The sequence below is a fragment of the Scyliorhinus canicula genome, chromosome 3 (assembly GCF_902713615.1).
Source record: "Scyliorhinus canicula chromosome 3, sScyCan1.1, whole genome shotgun sequence".
NCBI classification, from domain to species: Eukaryota; Metazoa; Chordata; class Chondrichthyes; order Carcharhiniformes; family Scyliorhinidae; genus Scyliorhinus; species Scyliorhinus canicula.
In genome coordinates, this window is record NC_052148.1 from 176972278 (window position 1) to 176993108 (window position 20831).

The following is a 20831-nucleotide window of genomic DNA, read 5'->3' on the forward strand; positions in this document are numbered from 1 at the left end:
TCATGGCCATGCTGCCCACATTGCTGACCCTGCTACTGCCTCCCAGGTGGCATTGCCGACCCAGCTGCTGGTCCTCCAACCCCTTCAGGGGAACAGGGTGCTTTGCCTCTCATCCACAGCATCGAGAAGCCTTGTGAGGTCGGCATCCCCAAAGAGAGGAGCATGTCTCTGCGCTGCCACGCTGGTGTGTTTACTGGGACTGAGTGGTGAGGGAGTGTTTAAAAGCAGCTCCACTTTGTTAAAGGCGAGCTGCTGAGGCGTGAGTCTGGTGAATAAGATGACAAGGGAGCCAGGAATGTTGAGAATTTTGTGTGGGCTCATTTTTGGCACTAAGTGCATTGAATATGGGCCACGATTTCGCCAACGAGGCTGTCGCGAAACACCTAACCAAACGTGCCCAAAACCTGACTTTGACCATCTTCCATTGAGTCGCGGTCCAAACCTCCTGGAAGCTGCTGCAGCTCCAAGATCCATGTCACAGATGCTCCACCCACCAACTACTGGATGTGGTGTTTCAGGGTCTGGTCACTGAAGGCCTCTGTCTTCCTTTCCGATCTCCGTGAGCTGCCCCCGGCCCTTCTTATGGTAAGTCCGACATTTGCATGCCACATTGTTCCAGGCATGATCTGGACTGGCGATGTGAATGATTGGGTCGGGAGGAGGATTCCTGGCAGGAATGGCAATCCTGCTGGCATTAGATGCCAGCAGGAAGCCAATTTTCCGGCTCCCACCTCATTGCCCCACCACCAAGGGGGGACTAGAAAGTTCTTCCCTCGGGTTTTTTGGCCAAAGGTCAAGGGGTCAACCTGTACAGAAAATTGACCATTACCCAAGTAAAACGGTAGATGGAGCTGGGAGCATAGAGGGGAAATCTAGAAGCAGAAAAAGTCAAGTTTCAGAAATATAAATAACAGGGAATGTTCATAGAATCATAGAATTTACAGTGCAGAAGGAGGCCATTCGGCCCATCGAGTCTGCACCGGCCCTTACAAAGAGCAACCCACTAAAGCCCACTTATCTACCCTATCCCCACAATCCAGCAACCCCCACTTAACCTTTTTGGACACTAAGGGCAATTTAGCATGGCCAATCCACCTAACCTGCACATCTTTGGACTGTGGGAGGAACCCGGAGGAAACCCACGCAGACACTGGGAGAACGTGCAGACTCTGCACAGACAGTGACCCAGTCAGGAATCGAACCTGGGACCCGGGAGCTGTGAAGCAATTGCGCTAACCACTATGCTACCGTGCTGCCCTGTGCTGAATGTTGAATCAATAATCATAAATACAGGCTGAAAACTGAGTCTGTTTGAAGTAACACGTGTTTGATTATGAATCGTTTCTTAGAACAATAGCATACCGTAGAATAAAATTGTCATTTTGTTATGAAATAAGAGCTGATTGATGTTGGCCCACGTGCTGGAAGTAAAGAATGACCGGGAAATCCACAATGTTTTATTGAATGACAATGTGCTTTTATAATTTATCCCTCATATAGTACAGTACATTACACATTAGAACAGATAAATGAAAATAATTAACTTGAAATGGGAAATGTTGGAGAATACAAAACACACAATTGGTGAGGTAGGTTTTAAAGAGCTAAGAAGGAGAGAGGAAAATATCAAGGTGAGAATTCCAACGCACAGGAAGGAATATCAGGGTGATTTACTGGCACCAAAGCCAAAATGTTCGACTTGCATTATGGCACCAACTGAATCTGTGAACTCTGGAACACCTACCTGGCAAAAAACAATAGGAACAGTTTCCACAGCCTTTGGGTTAGCATGAATGCAGCTGCTGAGCTATACCATCTGTCATAAGCACTCCATTACCCACTTCCATCACAGGCTGGCAGTGCCAATGGCTGTCATGGTCAACTCCTTCCTCAATAGTTATGCCTCCCTTCTTTTCAAGCTAGCACAGGAATCATCTGTAGTATCAGTCAATATGTCACTAACAGATGTATCAAATAACCAACAGAAGCATATCTAATATTGGCAGCACCTACATGTCGTTTCTCAGTGAATGCAGAAACATGACACGACTGCCTGCTTTACCTACACTGTTGCGTGTTGGGGGAGATGGCAGGGGGGGCGCAGGGCAGTGAAGTGGTGTGGGATTGATCAATTGCATCCATGTGATCAGCTTGCAATCATGCTGGCTCTCAGGAACTGAACAGTTATGTTCAGCAACATTTGTTGTGTAAAGTATATTCTGACAACAGATCCAAATGTAACTTGCATCCAGCCTGTCTATTACCTTGTGTGTTTATCATTGCAAGTTGCATTACCACTTTGGAGAGCAGTGCAAGAGTGTCAGGCTCTTGGGACGCACCTTATTTTATCCATACTTGGGGCAGATATTTACTATTGAAAGCTGGAGTGGAGTAATATCTTGGTACCTTCCAAAGAACTACAATCTCCTTCCACATTGCCGTCAGATTTTCTGAATGTTGCTGAGAGCAGGTTATGTCCTGATAAGTGTGTTGGACGTTACTTTCCAAGAGGAAGACATTGCGTGCAAGCCAAGTGCACCTTCCTCTGCTTCCCCTGTACAGCATGGTGGCACAGTGGTAAGCACTGCTGCCTCACAGCACCAGGGACCCGAATTTGATTCCAGTCTTGCGTGATTTCCCAGAGCCAAGGATTACATGAGGGGTCGTCAGCAAACATCCAGCGCCAGCAGGTGCATTTGGAGGAGTCCAAGTGCCTGCAGGGGCAGTGGCAGTGCCCACCAAGTGTGCCACCCAGGCCAACACCGCTCGGGTGCCGTGCGCACTGGAGGCCTTGGGGGCGAAGGTATCGGCCGTGGGACAGGATGTCCAAGGCCCGAGGCACTCTGTGCGGGTGGTAGCCGAGGTACAGGATGGGGCTGCCCTGTCACAGGCAGCCCTGTACCAGGGCCACCTGGACTTTGCAGCGACGCTCCAGGGCATAGCCCAGCCATAGCTGTCATGGCGGAGGATGTCAGCAGCATTGCCCAAGTGCTAGCTAACCTGGGCGAGGCACAGAGAGAGGTAGCACAGTAACTTGCTGATGTGGCACAGACCTGGAGGGTGGGGGACTCCTAAACGGCCCTCTTATGGACTGACCTGATTAATACGACACTCCTGTATGCGTCACCCGATGCCGCTGTTTATGTATTTACATTGAGGACCTTGTGTTACTCTTTTATGTATTTTAGTTTAATTTTATTTTATTTTCATGTACTAAAAGATTGTTTGAGCTGCTCGCAGAAAAGTACTTTTCACTGTACCTAGGTCCACGTGACAATAAACAAATCCAAATGTGGAAGGTGGTCCACTCACTGTGTTCCATGACCAGGAGCATTGAGACCCTACTCGAGAAGGGAGCAGGCCTCCACGACCGGCACTGCCAGGTGGCGGAGGAGCCTCAAGGATTAGCTCCGCTTGTACACCCTGTTGCTCATTCTGGGTGAGTGTGCTTAACACTCAATTTGGCTCTGTTTCGTTACTTAGCTCTGGAGTCACCAGGTATCGTTAAGATACCGCCACAAGTTTCAAGGTTAAGTTCAAAGCAATAAAACCATACACCAATTAGTAAGTTCAAACAACTGAGTTTATTGTAATACAATTATAATACTACCCATGCACACGCTAAGAGGATTAAACTATTCCTACCGCTAAATAAACCAATACTTATCTCAAGGGAACTGCCGGATCAGGGGACAAGGCCTCTTGCTCTGCTCTGGTTTGCAGACTTCAGGTTGGTACGGGTTAAAAAGGGGTCAGGAGTGTCTATCTCTGGTCGCGATCGTTGTGAGACTTACTTGCTGGCGGCTGCTGTCCCAAACCTCTCCTCTCTCTCGTTTAAGGTCTTCTTGGCAAAGCCAGTCGAAATGCTGGTCCAGAGAGGAGGGCTGGTTCAGAAGAGCGAACTAAGTGTGGGACCTGTCTTTTATAGGTCCCAGGGCTCCGCGCCCTTTTGGGCGGACCCTTTTCCTGCGGGGAATCGATTGGGTCTCTTCCCAATCGATATGTTTGAATCCCCCCAATACTGAGGCTGTCCCTCGGCTACTGGGCGGACTTTTAGGTGCTTTGTTTTCGGACCCCGCTGGTGCCAGGGTGTCTGGTTTCTCATACACTGTTGCAATCACTTCCCCATTTGTGTCCATTGTCCCTGGGATCATTCCATTACTATGTTAACTATCCCGGAGATTGCCTCATTAGTATGCGGAATGTTCGTTTCGGTGCTGTCTGCTCTCTTAGCAGACAGAATCCACATTTGCTTGGTGCAGCCTGCTGGGGCTGCAAATATTGTCCATTTTAACCTGTAAGCTTTGCGATCCTCCATTTTGTATTTAGGGAATGGCCAACTTCGGTGGCTACAACCCGCCCCAAGTTATAGCCCGGGGACCATCAGGCACCCCGAGGGAGGAGGAGGTGATGGGGACCGTGCCGGTGACTCCCACAGGGGTGATGCTGGTACACCACAGCACCTCGGACACTTGTCCCTGGCACATCTGATGGGCAACGGGCAGAATAAGGCGGCACCTCATCACCTTGCACACCCGAGCAGCAGGCCACCCACCCAGGCCCAGTTGCCCCTGAAGACGGCTGCCAAAGGGGATCCAGGTCAAAGGGCAAGAACCGCAGCAGGCCGCCTCCAGTCCTGATGTACCATCTGGGCACTCACCTGGATGTAGCATTAGGGCCAGAAAGGTAGACACCAGCTAAGTTGGTACAGGCGCAGCACACAATACAGCATTAGGGGCTAGGACACAAACCTGTACATATATGTTCACCGATGCACAATAAGCAAGTAGGAATCAAGGAGGGCCCCTGTCCCTGCAGCCAGGCGTACAGTGGGCGTGTGCTACCCTGGCCTCTCCAGCTCCTCTTCGGTGCCATCCTGTAGGGGCTACTGTGAGCGTTGCCCTTGAGTGGGCAGCATGCTGCCCCGCTGGTGGTTGGTGGCTGCCCAATGGGGGAGAGGCGGGAGGTGATGATGTGGAGGACAGGGGTATGGGTGATGCGGTCGCTGGTGGGAGATGGTGCTGGGTTGGTGGGGTGGAGAGTGGGACCTGAGACATGATGTGTGATGGGATAGGGACACCCATATGGCCAGCGTCACTCTCTGCGCAAGCAAGGGTCACAGTGGGCGGACAGTGTGTGATGTGTAGGGAGATGGCTGATTTGCAGGCTGCGGCAATGGCGGTTCCTGCCAGGACACCCCAATCCCATGTGGGGATCACCCTGGCCCCACAGCTAAACCCCTGGTCACCGCCCGTCACCCCCCGCTTCCCCCCCCCCCCCCCACCCAAAGGCCTGGCACACAACACCGCTCCACCACCCCCACACCGAGGCAGGTCCGACAGCCCACAGCCCACTCTACATGTCCTACCTGCTCTCTCGCCTCATCAGCCACGGCGCCTATTTCCCGATTTTTAAAACCACAACTGAAACTCTCCATCAATAATTCCACCGGACGGTGGAGGAGCGTCGCGGTTAGCATCACCACCTGTGACCCGGAAGACAGCCGGGCCCATCCAGGCCCAGACACTAGAGAGGATGGCTGGCAAAAGGGACCCCAGTCACAGGGCGGGAATCGCAGCCGACAACCTCCTCTCCTGATGTACTGGGGAACCACCGAGATGGAGCGTTAGGGCCCATGAGGCAGTAAGTAGACACCAGTTACAGCACATAGGTTAACGATAGGGGATAGGAGTGGGGTTCAGATGCCGGGTGGGGGGGGGGGGGGGGGGGGAGTGCTGTTGAGCAGGATGGTGCACGGGGGAGGGGCTGATTGGACGGGAGAAGGGTGGATATCTCGGGTTGGGATGGGATGGTTGAGCCGCCGGTGGCCAGGCCGACTTGTTGGTGAACCTGATGGCAATGAGAGCATCCCGTGTGCGGCAGGCCACCATAATGTGGGAGGCCATCCTAGCGCTATACTGGAAGGTCCCACCAGAGCGGTCCAGGCACGTAAACCACATCTTCAGGATGCCGATGCACTGCTTGATTACACTCCTGGTCGTGGCATGGGCATTGCTGTAGAGGCTCTCCATGGTGGTCTGAGTTCTCCAGATATGCGTCGTCAGTCACGGCCGCAGCAGAAAACCTCTGTTGCCAATAGCCAACCTCTCACCCGGCGGTGCACCTCAAAGGTTTTGGCAACTGTCGAGTGTGCCAGGATGAAAGTGTTGTGCACACTCTCTGGGTATTGGGCGCAGACGTGCATGATTTTTGCAGCTCATGGTCGCACACAACTGCACATTCAGGGAGTGGAACTTCTTTTGGTTTGTGAAGGCCAGCCCCTCATGCGGTGGCGTTCGTTGGGGGATCTGCGTCCCATCAATCAGCCCCTGGACCTGGGACATCCCAGCAATGGTGGGGAACCCTGCTGGTCGGGAAATCTGGTGGCCACCGCCTATATTCAGCTTGATGTATTGCACCGCTCGGGCATTCTGAGCCTTCGTAACAGCGCGAATGCACCTGTGCACGTAGGTCTATGAGATCCCGACAGATCCCTACTGGGCACCTGGAAGGACCCCTCATGCAGAAGTTCAGGACTGCCATCACCTTGATGGTCACTGGGAGTGGGTGTCCCCCCCCATGCACGCACGGTTCCAAGTAGGCCATGCTCAGCTGGAGTCTTCGGCAACACCATTGGTGCGGCAGGACCTTAAATTGACAGGCAACACCGCTATACACGATGGGATCTATGGACTACTCAGGGGAAGGAGGGGCCGGTAGCGCTCTGCGTAACTACGGCCATGGTGTGTGGTCACTGGAGTGTGCTGCAAGATGGCTGCCTTACAGGCTGCAGCAATGGGACAGAGAAGAAGCTCCTGCGGCGATTCACAAAGTGCAGCTGGCCAAGTTCCCGACGGCGTGGTCCTCTCACGGTTCCACCCAGCGGGAACCTGGTGGGGGGCAGGGGAGTCATTCACCGGAGGGGGGTGCCTCCAGGACGGCCAGGCTACCGATCCGGGGCCACCGATTCGCGGTATACGGTGCCGGCCCGCGTTGTTGGTCGGCCGTGTTGCGCGGAGCAGCCGACACAGACCGCCGCTGTGTGCATGCGCGGATCTCCGACCGGAAGTGCAGGGCCCCATATCGGCAGCTGGAGCTGCAAGGAGCACTCCGGGACCCTGCTAGCCCCCTGAAAATTGGAGAAGCGCCCTGGACTTACTCCAGATAAGTCCAGAGTGATTTGCGCTCGTTTTTTTGTGGGTGTGGGAACATAGCTCTATTATTGGAGAACCCCGCCCCAGGACATTTAAAAAAAAAAGATTACTGTAGCAGTCATGCACACACTAACCCAGACTTTTCACCATTACTGCACCAAGTACATATAATACAATATATATCTGGAATCCCTACATTCATCAGAAATGACAGGCTAGAGAAATCATGGCTCTTTGGCCCTTATATATTGCATTAACATGACTGTTGATTTGACAATCCATAGCATCTGCGGCTAAGGTACACCTGAATGCTTTTGTCTTATGAATAAGTAAGTGGAAAACATTGTCCAATTTAATAGGTCAATCATTCTATCATGCTGTAACTGGTATAAACAAACCTCACACTTACTCAAACAACTTAATAATAATAATCTTTATTAGTGTCACAGGTAGGCTTACATTAACACTGCAATGAAGTTACTGTGAAGTTACTGCCATATTCGCTGTGTCTTTGTGAATATGGTGAACTGCTCATAAGACTTGCAGTTCCCATATATCTCCAGCTATTCAAGTATGGCAGGCAGATAGCCCAACTGCACTGCAACACACTTATTAACACTCCTCCCTCTCTCTTGTAGGAGACAGTGCTCCACATCATGGCAATTGTGACTAAGGCAATTCCATCAAGTCACTGAGAGCATTCAGGGTGACGGAGCATTCCTGCCTTATGCTGCTTCTCAAACCCCACCTCGCTCCCATCTTCCTATCTGGCATGATGAAGTGCAAGTTGCAATGGTGTGGCCATGCAATTCTTGTTTTCCATCCCAGAATTCTGCCCTCGCCTAAGCACTTCCCTTCGGAAATCTGCAATCAGTTACCCAACAACTGCTGCCTGGCAAACCAGCGCTGCCTCATTAGAAAGGGTGAAAAGTGCACCTTCCCTCTGATGTGGAAAGATCGTTAATATCTGACACTTGGAGTTTAGATCAGATACTGACACCGCATGAATTTGAGAGGCTAATTTCAGGTCGCAATCAGCATGTGCTGAAGCAAGGGGTATGCCTGCACTGCAGCAATGCCAGGGGATAATAACAGTCTGTGTGCCATCTCGCAGAAAGGTGAGGTGCATATTAACTGGATATTAATGGAATGGAATTAACATGTGGGAGCTGCAGAGCAACATGCGTGCAGTCAACTGCGCCCCCCTTCCCCCCCCCCCCCCCCCCCACCCCCCTCCCCCCAGCCCCATACTACTGGGAATTCTGCTAACCTGTCAAATTCACATGCTCTCTCATAGAACATAGAACAGGACAGCACAGAACAGGCCCTTCGGCCCTCGATGTTGTGCCGAGCCATGATCACCCTACTCAAACCCACGTATCCACCCTATACCCGTAACCCAACAACCCCCCCCCTTAACCTCTCTTTCTGCTTCTTTCTGGTCAGCAGATAAAAGACGTCGTCACCACGTTGATGCATTGTTGAATGACAAACTGTGAGATGTTACTCATGTTGTCAGGTCCTGTCTAGAAGGGTCCACTGTGCATAGAAACTGAGGGCAAATGATGCTCCTAGCATCCACTGGCAAGGCCTTCCTGTATGGCTGCAGGTCAGGTTACAGGCATGTACAGGCCTCCTGACAGTGGTCAGGACCAGGGGCACAAAATGCACCACGAAATAGAAAGGGCATGTCAGAAAGGCAAGGTCACAGTGATCATGGGGGACTTCAATATGCAGGTGGACTGGGTAAATAATGTTGCCAGTGGACCCAAAGAAAGGGAATTCATTGAATGTTTACAGGATGGCTTTTTGGGACAGCTTGTGATGGAGCCCACGAGGGAACAGGCTATTCTGGACTTAGTGTTATGTAATGAGCCAGAATTGATAAAAGACCTTAAAATAAGGGAACACTTAGGAAGCAGTGATCATAATATGGTAGAATTCAGTCTGCAATTTGAAAGAAAGAAGGTAGAATCAGATGTAAAGGTTTTACAGTTAAATAAAGGTAATTACAGGCGCATGAGGGAGGAACTGACGAAAATCGACTGGAAGCAGAGCCTAGTGGGAAAGACAGTAGAACAGCAATGGCAGGAGTTTCTGGGAGTAATTGAGGACACAGTGCAGAGGTTCATCCCAAAGAAAAGAAAGGTTATCAGAGGGAGGATTAGGCAGCCATGGCTGACAAAGGAAGTCAGGGAATGCATCAAGGCAAAAGAGAGAGCCTATAATGTGGCAAAGAGTAGTGGGAAGTCAGAAGATTGGGAAGGCTACAAAAACAAACAGAGGATAACAAAGAGAGAAATAAGGAAGGAGAGGATCAAATATGAAGGTAGGCTAGCAAGTAACATTAGGAATGATAGTAAAAGTTTCTTTAAATACATTAAAAACAAACGGGAGGCAAAAGTAGACATTGGGCCGTTCCAAAATGACGCTGGTAATCTAGTGATGGGAGACAAGGAAATAGCTGAGGAACTTAATAAGTACTTTGCGTCAGTCTTCACAGTAGAAGACATGAGTAATATCCCAACAATTCAGGAAAGTCAGGGGGCAGAGTTGAATATGGTTGCCATCACAAAGGAGAAGGTGCTAGAGAAACTAAAAGGTCTGAAAATTGATAAATCTCCGGGCCCAGATGAGCTACATCCTAGAGTTCTAAAGGAGATAGCTGAAGAAATAGTGGAGGCGTTAGTTATGATCTTTTAAAAGTCACTGGAATCAGGGAAAGTCCCAGAGGATTGGAAAATCGCTGTTGTAACCCCCCTGTTCAAGAAGGGAACAAGAAAAAAGATGGAAAATTATAGGCCAATTAGCCTAACCTCGGTTGTTGGCAAAATTCTAGAATCCATCGTTAAGGATGAGATTTCTAAATTCTTGGAAGTGCAGGGTCAGATTAGGACAAGTCAGCATGGATTTAGTAAGGGGAGGTCGTGCCTGACAAACCTGTTAGAGGTCTTTGAAGAGATAACAAATAGGTTAGACCAAGGAGAGCCAATGGATGTTATCTATCTTGACTTCCAAAAGGCCTTTGACAAGGTGCCTCACGGGAGACTGCTGAGTAAAATAAGGGCCCATGGTATTCGAGGCAAGGTACTAACATGGATTAACGATTGGCTGTCAGACAGAAGGCAGAGAGTTGGGATAAAAGGTTCTTTTTCGGAATGGCAACCGGTGACAAGTGGTGTCCCGCAGGGTTCAGTGTTGGGGCCACAGCTGTTCTCTTTATATATTAACGATCTAGATGACGGGACTGGGGGCATTCTGGCCAAGTTTGCCGATGGTACAAAGATAGGTGGAGGGGCAGGTAGTATTGAGGAGGTGGGGAGGCTGCAGAAAGATTTAGATAGTTTAGGAGAATGGTCCAAGAAGTGGCTGATGAAATTCAACGTGGGCAAGTGCGAGGTCTTGCACTTTGGAAAAAAGAATAGAGGCATGGACTATTTTCTAAACGGTGACAAAATTCATAATGCTAAAGTGCAAAGGGACTTGGGAGTCCTAGTCCAGGATTCTCTGAAGGTAAACTTTCAGGTTGAGTCCGTAATTAAGAAAGCAAATGTAATGTTGTCATTTATCTCAAGAGGCTTGGAATATAAAAGCAGGGATGTACTTCTGAGGCTTTATAAAGCACTAGTTAGGCCCCATTTAGAATACTGTGAGCAATTTTGGGCCCCATACCTCAGGAAGGACATACTGGCACTGGAGCGGGTCCAGCGGAGATTCACACGGATGATCCCAGGAATGGTAGGCCTAACATACGATGAACGTCTGAGGATCGTGGGATTATATTCATTGGAGTTTAGGAGGTTGAGGGGAGATCTAATAGAAACGTACAAGATAATGAATGGCTTGGATAGGATGGACGTAAGGAAGTTGTTTCCATTAGCAGGGGAGACTAGGACGCGGGGGCACAGCCTTAGAATAAAAGGGAGTCACTTTAGAACAGAGATGAGGAGAAATTTCTTCAGCCAGAGAGTGGTAGGTCTGTGGAATTCATTGCCACAGAGGGCGGTGGAGGCCGGGACATTGAGTGTCTTTAAGACAAAAATTGATAAATTCTTGATTTCTCGAGGAATTAAGGGCTATGGGGAGAGAGCGGGTAAATGGAGTTGAAATCAACCATGATTGAATGGTGGAGTGGACTCGATGGGCCGAATGGCCTTACTTCCGCTCCTATGTCTTATGGTCTTCTGGTCTTAGGTTATAGAAGATGGCACAATTCAGTCACCGCCTCCTTGGGGGAACAAAGACACCTGAGACATTGCTCCTGGCTGAGATGGCGGGAGAAACCTCCTCCTCTTCTTCCCTTTCTACATACCCTCCCCAACTAAACCAAGAGGAACTATTGTCATATCCCTCATTAAGCAGACATTCTCCTGGTAGACCTTTCAATTTCTCTCACCTCCTTGTCAAGATCCAGCACTGCTCCTTTGCAAATCCAAAAGCTTTGCAAATCTCCCGCAATACCACTCAACAGAAATCAGCTATTACAACAAAGGAAGGTCAAGATCACCTCACGTTGAAGTTGGATGGCTGTAAATAACACGAGTGGAGGAGTCCCTCAAGCAGCGGAATGCATGTTCAGCTCAGAGTGATTAGCAGGGGGCTTTACATAATCCAAAATGATGGATCATGCAGCAAATCTGCATTAGAGAATGTTTAACATCACGATTCACCCGCACTGCACATGTTTCTGACATATGCAGGCCATACCTGTGCGAGAAGCGATACAATTAGGAGGACCTGCTGAAAGTGACCAGAAGTGTCCCTGCTGACATTTTTGCAGTTCTAGCTTTCTGTGGCAATGGCAGTAATGGCGCTGCTTATTAAGATCCCAGACCAGACCCCATCAGTGGCTGGGATACTGGACCGAAACCCCAATATTTTAGTTTATTTTGTAAGACTGTGCGGAAAGAATGATTCGCTCCAGGAGTGATTGTTTGAAAAAATAAAACTTTGGTATTTTAAAATAAAACCTTATTATGAATACACTATTAAACTCTCCATCTTCACATCCGTAAAGAACACCTTACAATTACCCCTTAACACTACAATTCAATTCCTCGTTAAACAACAAACAGCTCTCAATCCATCTTAAAACCAGCAGGGCTTTGCGGTACAAATTTGGGTTCTGGTTAGAACCCTTTCAGACTCTGGCTGAATATCTTCAAATAGCTGCTTCAACTGGGTTGTTTCAGCCTCTTCCTTGTCTTCAGCCAAGACTGCTCTGCTTTAAAATATTATGACTCTATTTTAAACTATCCTACTGGGAAAGAAAACTTTACTTGTGGTCTAACATAAACACAAGGGTTGCCAGATCAGATTTCAACTTTTCTCTCCAAAAGCGTTTTCAAAAATCTCTCTCTAAATCTCTTAGCTCCATCCAGTGATAACATCATCTCCCCAAGCTGAAAAACAAATTAACTTTCAAGGGACCCAAACCACATTAACTTCCCAGGTGTCACTGGTGTTAGGAATAATGTGGCTGATAAGTTATCTGAACCCCATTAAACTCATCATACCATGAGAACATTTTTCAGACATTCTACCCAGCAGAGACCTATCAGTACCGCCCAAAAACGGTGGACAATGACCTATGTCTCCATTGATTCTGTTGCTGCGGTTGTGGTAATAATCTCGTGGCCTGACTCCAGGTCAGGCAGTAGGCCCTTATAAAATACTAACTGGGGGACTTACAACACACCAAGGACCCCGGTTGCCAATTCTTAGTGGCAGATGACTGGCCATGTGGTGGCCAGGCTCGAGGGGACCCAGACATAAGTTCCCTCATGAGGAGCAGGAGTTTCCTCAGGATCCATTACTTTAGCCTAGACTGAGGCTCCAGTCCAGAGGTCAGCCAGTCATCCATAATTCCAGGAAGCCCATCATCCAGATAGATGCAAGAATTCTCTTTTCTGAACTTAGGTGTCAGCCTCCTAAGTGACGGGTTAAAAGGAAATGGCTGTGTTTCAGGCAGGGAGTCCAGGTGAGACTACTCATCAACCCCAAAATAAAGGAGGTGACCTCCAGCAGGGTTAGTGGTAGAATACCAGTCGGCATTGCCCTGATGCAACCACTAGGACTGCAACCCATGAGACATTTTAGCCAAACACAACATTTTAGTCATCATGACTAATTTTAAAGGAGGGTGGGATCCAAAGTAACAGTACAGTGGGTGAGAAGATGGAGTCAAATATAGACGATAAACCAAGCAGGTTCAGTGAGCAGAGCAGACAGGGGTATGACATGTGAGGACTAGTATGCTAAATTGCATTTATTTCAATGCAAAGATCCTGACGGGTAAGATTGACAGACTCCGAGTGTTGATCAGCACATGGAATTATGACATGATTCCAATCACAGAAACTTGGTTGAAAGAAGGGCAGGACTGGCAGCTGAACATCGAGGGAGAGGTAAAAGAAGAGGAGGAATTGCATTATTGATTAGGGAGAACATCACAGCAATATGTAGGGATGATATCTTAGTAGGTTCCTCAAATTAAGCCATATGGGTAGAACATAGTAACAGGAAGGGGGCGATCACATTGTTGGGAGTATACTTTAGATCCCCAAACAGTCAGGGAGAGATAGAAGGGCAGATATAGAGGCATGTCTCCGAGAATTGTAAGAAAAAAGGGGTAATAATAGAAATAGATTTCAACTTCCCCACTATTAATTAGGATAGTCAAAGGTGGGGTGGAATTCTAAAAATGCATTCAAGAGAGCTTTTTATTCCAATATGTAGAAAATCGTACAAGGGAGGGTGGTGCTGGATCTAGTTTCAGGTAATGAAGCAAAGCAAATGGTTGAAGTTTCAGTGGGGGAGGATTTGGGAAACAGTGACCATAACTCAGACAAAATTGAAGCCGTTATAGAAAGGGACAAAGATAGACTGGAAATTAAGGTTCTGAATTTTAATAAAACCAGATAGGATCTATCTAAAGTTAACTGGGAGCAGCTACTTGTAGGAAAATCTACATCAGAGAAGTGGGATTCATTCAAAAAGGAGATAGAGTGAGTACAGGGCCAACATGATCTCATGATAGTGAAGGGTGGGAGCAGTAAGTCCAGAGAACCCTGAATGTCAAGGGATATCCAAAGTTTGACAGGCAAAAAAGGGAGGCTTTTGGCAGATACGGAGGGCTCAAAACAGTGCAAGCCCTAGAGGAGTATAGAAAAGGGGGTTACTTAAGAAATAAATTAGGAGAGTGAAGAGGTACCAATAAAAATAACTGGTGGGTAAAATAAAGGAAAATCCAAATGTATTTTATAAATATATTAAGGGCAGGAGGTTGACCAGAGTAAGAGTAGGGCCCATTGAGGACCAATGTGGCAATTTGTGTGTGGAACCAGAGATATTGGTGAGGTTTTAAATGAGTACTTTGCACCTGCATTCAGTAAGGAGAAGGATTATGTAGGTATAGAAATCAAGAAGGTGCATTGTGATTCACTTGAACGACTTAACATTGAGCGTGAAGATGTATTAACAGTTTTAATGAACCAAAAGATGGCTAAATCACAGGGGGCAGATGAGATGTAACCAAGGCTTTTGTGGGAGGCAATAAGGAAGTTGCAGTGGCTCTGACAAAGATTTTCACGTCTTCTCTGGCCACAGGAGAGGTGCCGGAGGACTGGAGGACAGCTAATGCAGTGCTATTATGCAATAAGGGATGTAGGGATAAATCAAGAAATTAGAGCCTAACGTCAGTGGTAGGGAAACTACTGGAAAAAATTCTGAGGAACAGAGTTCATCTCCACTTGGAGAGATAAAGATTAATCAAGGATAATCAGCATGGTTTTGTCAAAAGGAGATCATGTCTTAAAATTTGATTGAATTTTTTGAGGAGACGGTGTGTAGATGAGGGTAGTACAGTTGATATAGTCTACATGGACTTTAGTGAGGCTTTTGGCAAGGTCCACGTGGGAGGCTGATGAAAAAGGCAAGAGCCCATGAGATCCAGTGCAATTTGGCAAACTGGATCCAAAACTGACCTAGTGGTGGGAGGCAGAGTGTGATGGTTGAAGGTTGTTTTGTGACTGGAAGCCTGTGTCCAGTAGTGTTCCTCAGGGATCGGTGCTGGGCCCCATGGTGTTTGTAGTATACATTAATAATCTGGATATGAAGGTAGGAGATAAGTAAGTTTGCAGATGGCACAAAAATTGGTGGTGTGGTAAATAGTGACGTGCAAGGCCTTAGATTACAGGATAATATAGACGGACTAGTTAGATGAGCAAATGGAATTACCTCACATGAAAAGTGTGAGGTAATGCACTTTAGGAGGACTAACAAGATAAGAGAACATTCAATGAATGGTGGGACCCAAGGAAGTACAGAGGATCAAACAAACCTTGGTGTGTAGATTTACAGATCTCTGAAGACAACAGGACAGATGTTCAGGTGGTTGAGGAGGCTTGTGGGATTCTTGCCTTTATTAATCCAGTCACTGAATTTAAGAGCAGAAAAGTTATGTTGGAGCTGTATAAAATGCAGGTTAGGCCCTAGCTGGAGAATCGTGTACAGTTCTGGCCACCAATTGTAGGAAGTAAGTGATTGCATTGGCGAGAATGCAGAAGAAATTCGCCAGCATGTTGCCCGGGCTGGAGAGTTCCAGCTGTCAAGAATGGATAGGCTGGGGTTGTTTTCCTGGAGCAGAGAAGGCTGAGGGGGGAACTGATGAAATGAAATGAAAATTGCTTATTGTCACAAGTAGGCTTCAAATGACATTACTGTGAAAAGCCCCTAGTCACCACATTCCGGCGCCTGTTCAGGAAGGCTGGTACGGGAACTGATTTAGCTGTATATAATTATGAGGGACATAGGGTGGATAGGAAGGTACTTTTTCCCTTAGTGGAGAGGTCAATAACCAGGGTACATAGATTTAAGGTAATGGGCATAATGTTTAGAGGAGATGTGAGGGAAAACATTTTCACCCAGAGGGTTGTTGGAATCTGCAACTCACTGCCTGAAAGGTTAGTAGAGGCGGGAACCCTCACAACAATTAAGAAGTATTTAGATGCGCATTTGAAATGTCATAGCATACAAGATTACAGTCCAAGTGCTGGAAAATGGGACTAGACTAGTTAGGTGCAGGATGGATGGTGTGGATGCTATGGGCCTATGGACCCCTTTCTGTGCTGTAAAACTCTATGGCTCTATGATGTTTCAAGAATATCAATGAAAAATGTGTGAATAATCTAGGAGGTAAGAAGAATGATCTTTGAGGGCATGACAATGGTTTGTTGATTCCTGTAAGTTCATAAATAATATAAATTTAGCTATAGATCTGCATAAGTTTGAAATGAGTAAATAACCACATAGATCCATTGCATCCTTACCCGTCTAAGTAACAATACAATTCTTCCAATCATATGCTCGAGGGTAGTCTCATATATTCCAATTTTGCACATGCAATGATGGTTCAAAGTCACTTTGACAAGGGTGAAGAGATTCAAGTGAGCCATGACAGAGTTTAATATCACTGCTATTATATAAAAGAGAGTTTGGCTTTTGCATTAAACAGGAGAACATTTCCAAGATTAGTTCAATACAATGTTTGATATCAGAAATGATGCAAATCAGGTTAAGAAACCACAAATGATAATTTCAATCCAAAGCAAAATACAGTACATGAATCAATCATATTTCAATGAGCTAAACAACACAAGAGTCATGCCTTTCCTCATGACGTTATGTTGATTTGCAGTAAACTATAATTTCACTGCTGCAGGCCATGAAACCAAAATACAAATTACAGAAGGACTTTCATTCAGAAATGTTGTACTGCTGAGCACTGGGGAAGAAGTACACTTTAAGAGAGGTTTCAGAAGGAGCTGGAGCATTTGATCCAGCCAATGTGATGTAGCATATGTGGAAAAATGAACAATAATAGTCCAGATTCTCCTCCTGTTAGTAGATTTGCAGCCCAATGGCCCTAATGTAAAAGCTGATGTAAAAGTACTAAGGCCAGAAATCCTGGACTCCGGTGTTCCTCCTGTCTCCAGACCCCTATTTTCCCCCTCTCCACTTTAATCATGCATGATTATTTTCTCCTTTCAAGATTCACCACAATGAATTCAGTGAACAATTGCAGAGAGATCCTAGTAAAATGATAACACCATTGTTGATATCTGGTTAAAAATATCTTTCGATATATATGCAGTACAGGTCATTAATAATAAGAACAGCAATGATATAATGCAGTGTTAGTTCGTGCGCACTATTGATGATGCCACCACAACTATTAAACAAACCAGGAAGTACACATTTTGCTTAAAAATCATTGTGCAATGTTGTTAACTTGACAAGAAAATGTCCCAGTAGTTATTTATAACACTGTGCAGACAATAACATTAATTTTGGTGACTGCCTTAGCCCTCATTAACATATTCTGCACATTGCACCATATGGACACGGTGACCGTAAATTCATATTTGGGGAAAGATTCAATACTTGCAATCCAGATATACTCCAAAAACTTTTGCCATTCTGTAGAAGTATAAGAAGATTCTCTTCTGCCTGGGAGACACGATATTATTCAACATAATTATTTCATACATCTTACAGGGTAGAAAGGTCAAATGACTCCTGAGCTATAAAGTAGAATGTTTGAACAACATAGGTCTTCACTGTCAGTGAGAAGCATTGGAGCCTTCAGGTGGCTCTGTGTTATGCAACCTTTAAGAGGCCGAAGGACAAAGACTGAATTGCTCACAATTAATAGTGTTTTCTTGATCAGTAAGTCTAAAAACACTGCTGACTGCTGCTTCTCACTACAATATATTTTCAATATCTACTAGGCAATGCAACTTTATCATTATATTTCAATAGTTCAAAAAACTCATAAAAAGCACCAAGGTAAAGTGGGATAATAGTTAAGTAGACAAAAGAACAAGGTTGAAGTCAATGGAAATGACTCTGGAGAAACATGGTCAGAATAAGACAGGTTACTCATTCAGTATGAGCCCATTATGCACTCCTCTCCTGGCAATTCCATCCCCAAAGCCAGCTCACAATGAACTTCCATTAGCAACAAAATAAGCAGAACTCAAGCTATGATTCCACCATTTGTTTGCAAGATAACTATAGATGCTACCTAGCTCAGCTCATCTAATTGATCCAGAATGGCAGTGGTGTAGTGGTATTTTCTCTGGGCTAGTAATCCAGAGACCCAGAGTAGTGCTGAAGGGACAAAAACAGAAATTACTGGACAATCGCAGCAGGTCTGACAGCATCTGTGGAGGGAGAAGGAAGCTAACATTTCAATGAATGAATGAATTAAAAAATATACAGACATATGTATTAGGAGCAGGAGTAGGCCATTCAGGCCCTCAAGCCTGCTCCGCCATTTGATAACAGAGACTACCACGGAAAAGTACTTAATTGGTTGTAAAATGATTTAAGACAGTGTGAAAGGTACTGTATAAATGTGGGTGTTGTCTTTCTTTCATTGTACCTGTATGTCATAGGCAGAGTGACTGTTGCAATGTGAAATTGAAGGCCTAGTGCAGAATCCCTAAGAATAATTAATCACAGAGCAATCAACTGAAGCAAGGAAAGTGGCTACAAAGTAACCACTACGTTTACAAAGCAATTCAGCTCTGTAGCTAATGCAACCTTACCATTCTGACTTCTCTGGCACCAGTCCACTGTTGTACAATTGTGTTGTACATTACGAATTAAAAGCCTATCCGCCAGTTCCATATGATGTTTCATTATATTTGTACTTTTTAAAAATTATAATTGTTGTGTGAGATATGCAAGAATCAGACAAATTAAATGGAATATGTAATTAATAAATAAGATACCTCAACATCAAAAAAAAGAGTGACAGCAAAATGCAGTTTAAATCATTTCTAGAAGTACTTAGGTCATAGGGTTAGGTTTCTAGTAAAGGACAGGGGACTGTAGAGAGGATGAGCAAACTTACCACGGCACCATGGTTCAGGAGCAGTTCAAGTGGTAGGGGGAGGGCAGGGGGGAGAAAAGACAAATGTAGTCATAGCTGGGGATAGTGTAGTTAGGGGAATAGATACTGATCTCGACACTGATCGAAAATCTTCAAAACTGCATTGCCTGCCCACTGGCAGATTCGGGACATCTGCTCTGGGCTGGAGATGACCTTGCAGTGGGAGGGGGAGGATCCAGTGGTCATGACCCATGTAAGCACCAATAAAATAGATAGAATGAGAAAGGAGGTTGTGTATAGTAGAGGTAGTCATTAAATTAGAGAACAGAACCTCCAAGGTTATAATCTCTGGACTTTTACCTGAGTGACATGCAAATTGGCAAAGGGTACATAAAATTAGAGATGAATATGTGGCTCAATGACTGGTGTGAGAGAAGTGGGTATCGGTTCGTGGGACATTGGTAGAAGAAGAATTTGTGGAATGCATCAGTGATTGCTTTTTAGAGCAGTATGTTGTGGAACCTACCCAGGAAAGGGGTACCTTAGATTTGGTTTTGGATAATGAAGAAGAATTCATAAGGAATCTTGTGGTTAAGGATCCCCGAGGGGGTAGTGACCTCAATATGATATAGTTTGAATGCCATAGGTCAACAGCCAGCATCTTCAACTTAAATGAGGGCATTATATTGGTATGAGGGAGGAGTTGTCTAAGGTGAACTGGGTAAACCAGTTAAAATACAGGTCATTAGATGAGCACATATTCAAACAGCTGGTCAAACATCTATGTCAGATATTCAAACAGCTGGTCCACAATGCTCAGCAGGAGTTCATCCCAATCAAATGAAGGTTTCCATGGGAAAGATGCAAAATCCATGGCTAACTAAGGCATCAAGGATAATGTTAAAGTGAAAAGCAGGATATACAAAGTGGCAAGGGATAGTGTAGACCAGAGGACTGGGAAGGTTTTAGGATCCAGCAGCAAAAGTCTGCTCTGGGCTGGAGAGGAACTCAGAAGAAGGGAGAAAATGAATATTGAGAGAAAACAAACAGTAAGAGTTTTTATGGATATATAAATAGGAAGTGGGCAGCCAAGGTAAATGTGGGACCTCAACTGAATGAGGCTGGCGAATTGATAACAACAAACAAAGAAATGATGGATATGCAAAATACATTTTTTTGCATCAGTCTTCACTGTGGAAGACATTGCAAATATCAGTTGGGCTGATTTCAAATAACATGGTAGAACTTACAAAAATCCCAATCACAAGGGAAAGAGTATTAGAGGAACTCAAGGGGCTAAAGATGGCCAAGTCTCCAGGACCCAATGAACTACACTCCAGGGTTTTAACGGAAGTGGCTGCAGAGGTAGTGGACCCATTGTTTGAAATGTTTCATAACTCGCTAAATTCCGGGACGGTTCCAGAAGATTGGAAAACAGGAAATGTGACTCCCTTGTTCAAAAAGGGAGAAAGGCAGGGAACTATAGGCCAGTTAGTTTGACATCTATTATGGCAGGAGTCAACAATCAAAGAGGAAATACTTAATCATTCAGCAAAGCTGAATGTAATGAAACCTAGTCAACATGGTTCTATGAAATGTAAATCATTGTTGACAAATTTGCTTGAATTCTTTGAGGATGTAACAGGGAGAGTCGAAAGAGGGGAACCCCTAGATGTAGTGTATTTAAATTTCCAAAAGGCATTTGACAAGGTGCCGCCTAAGAGGCTGATGCATAAAGTTAAAGCACATGGAACTGGAGGATGTGTGTTAGTGTGGAT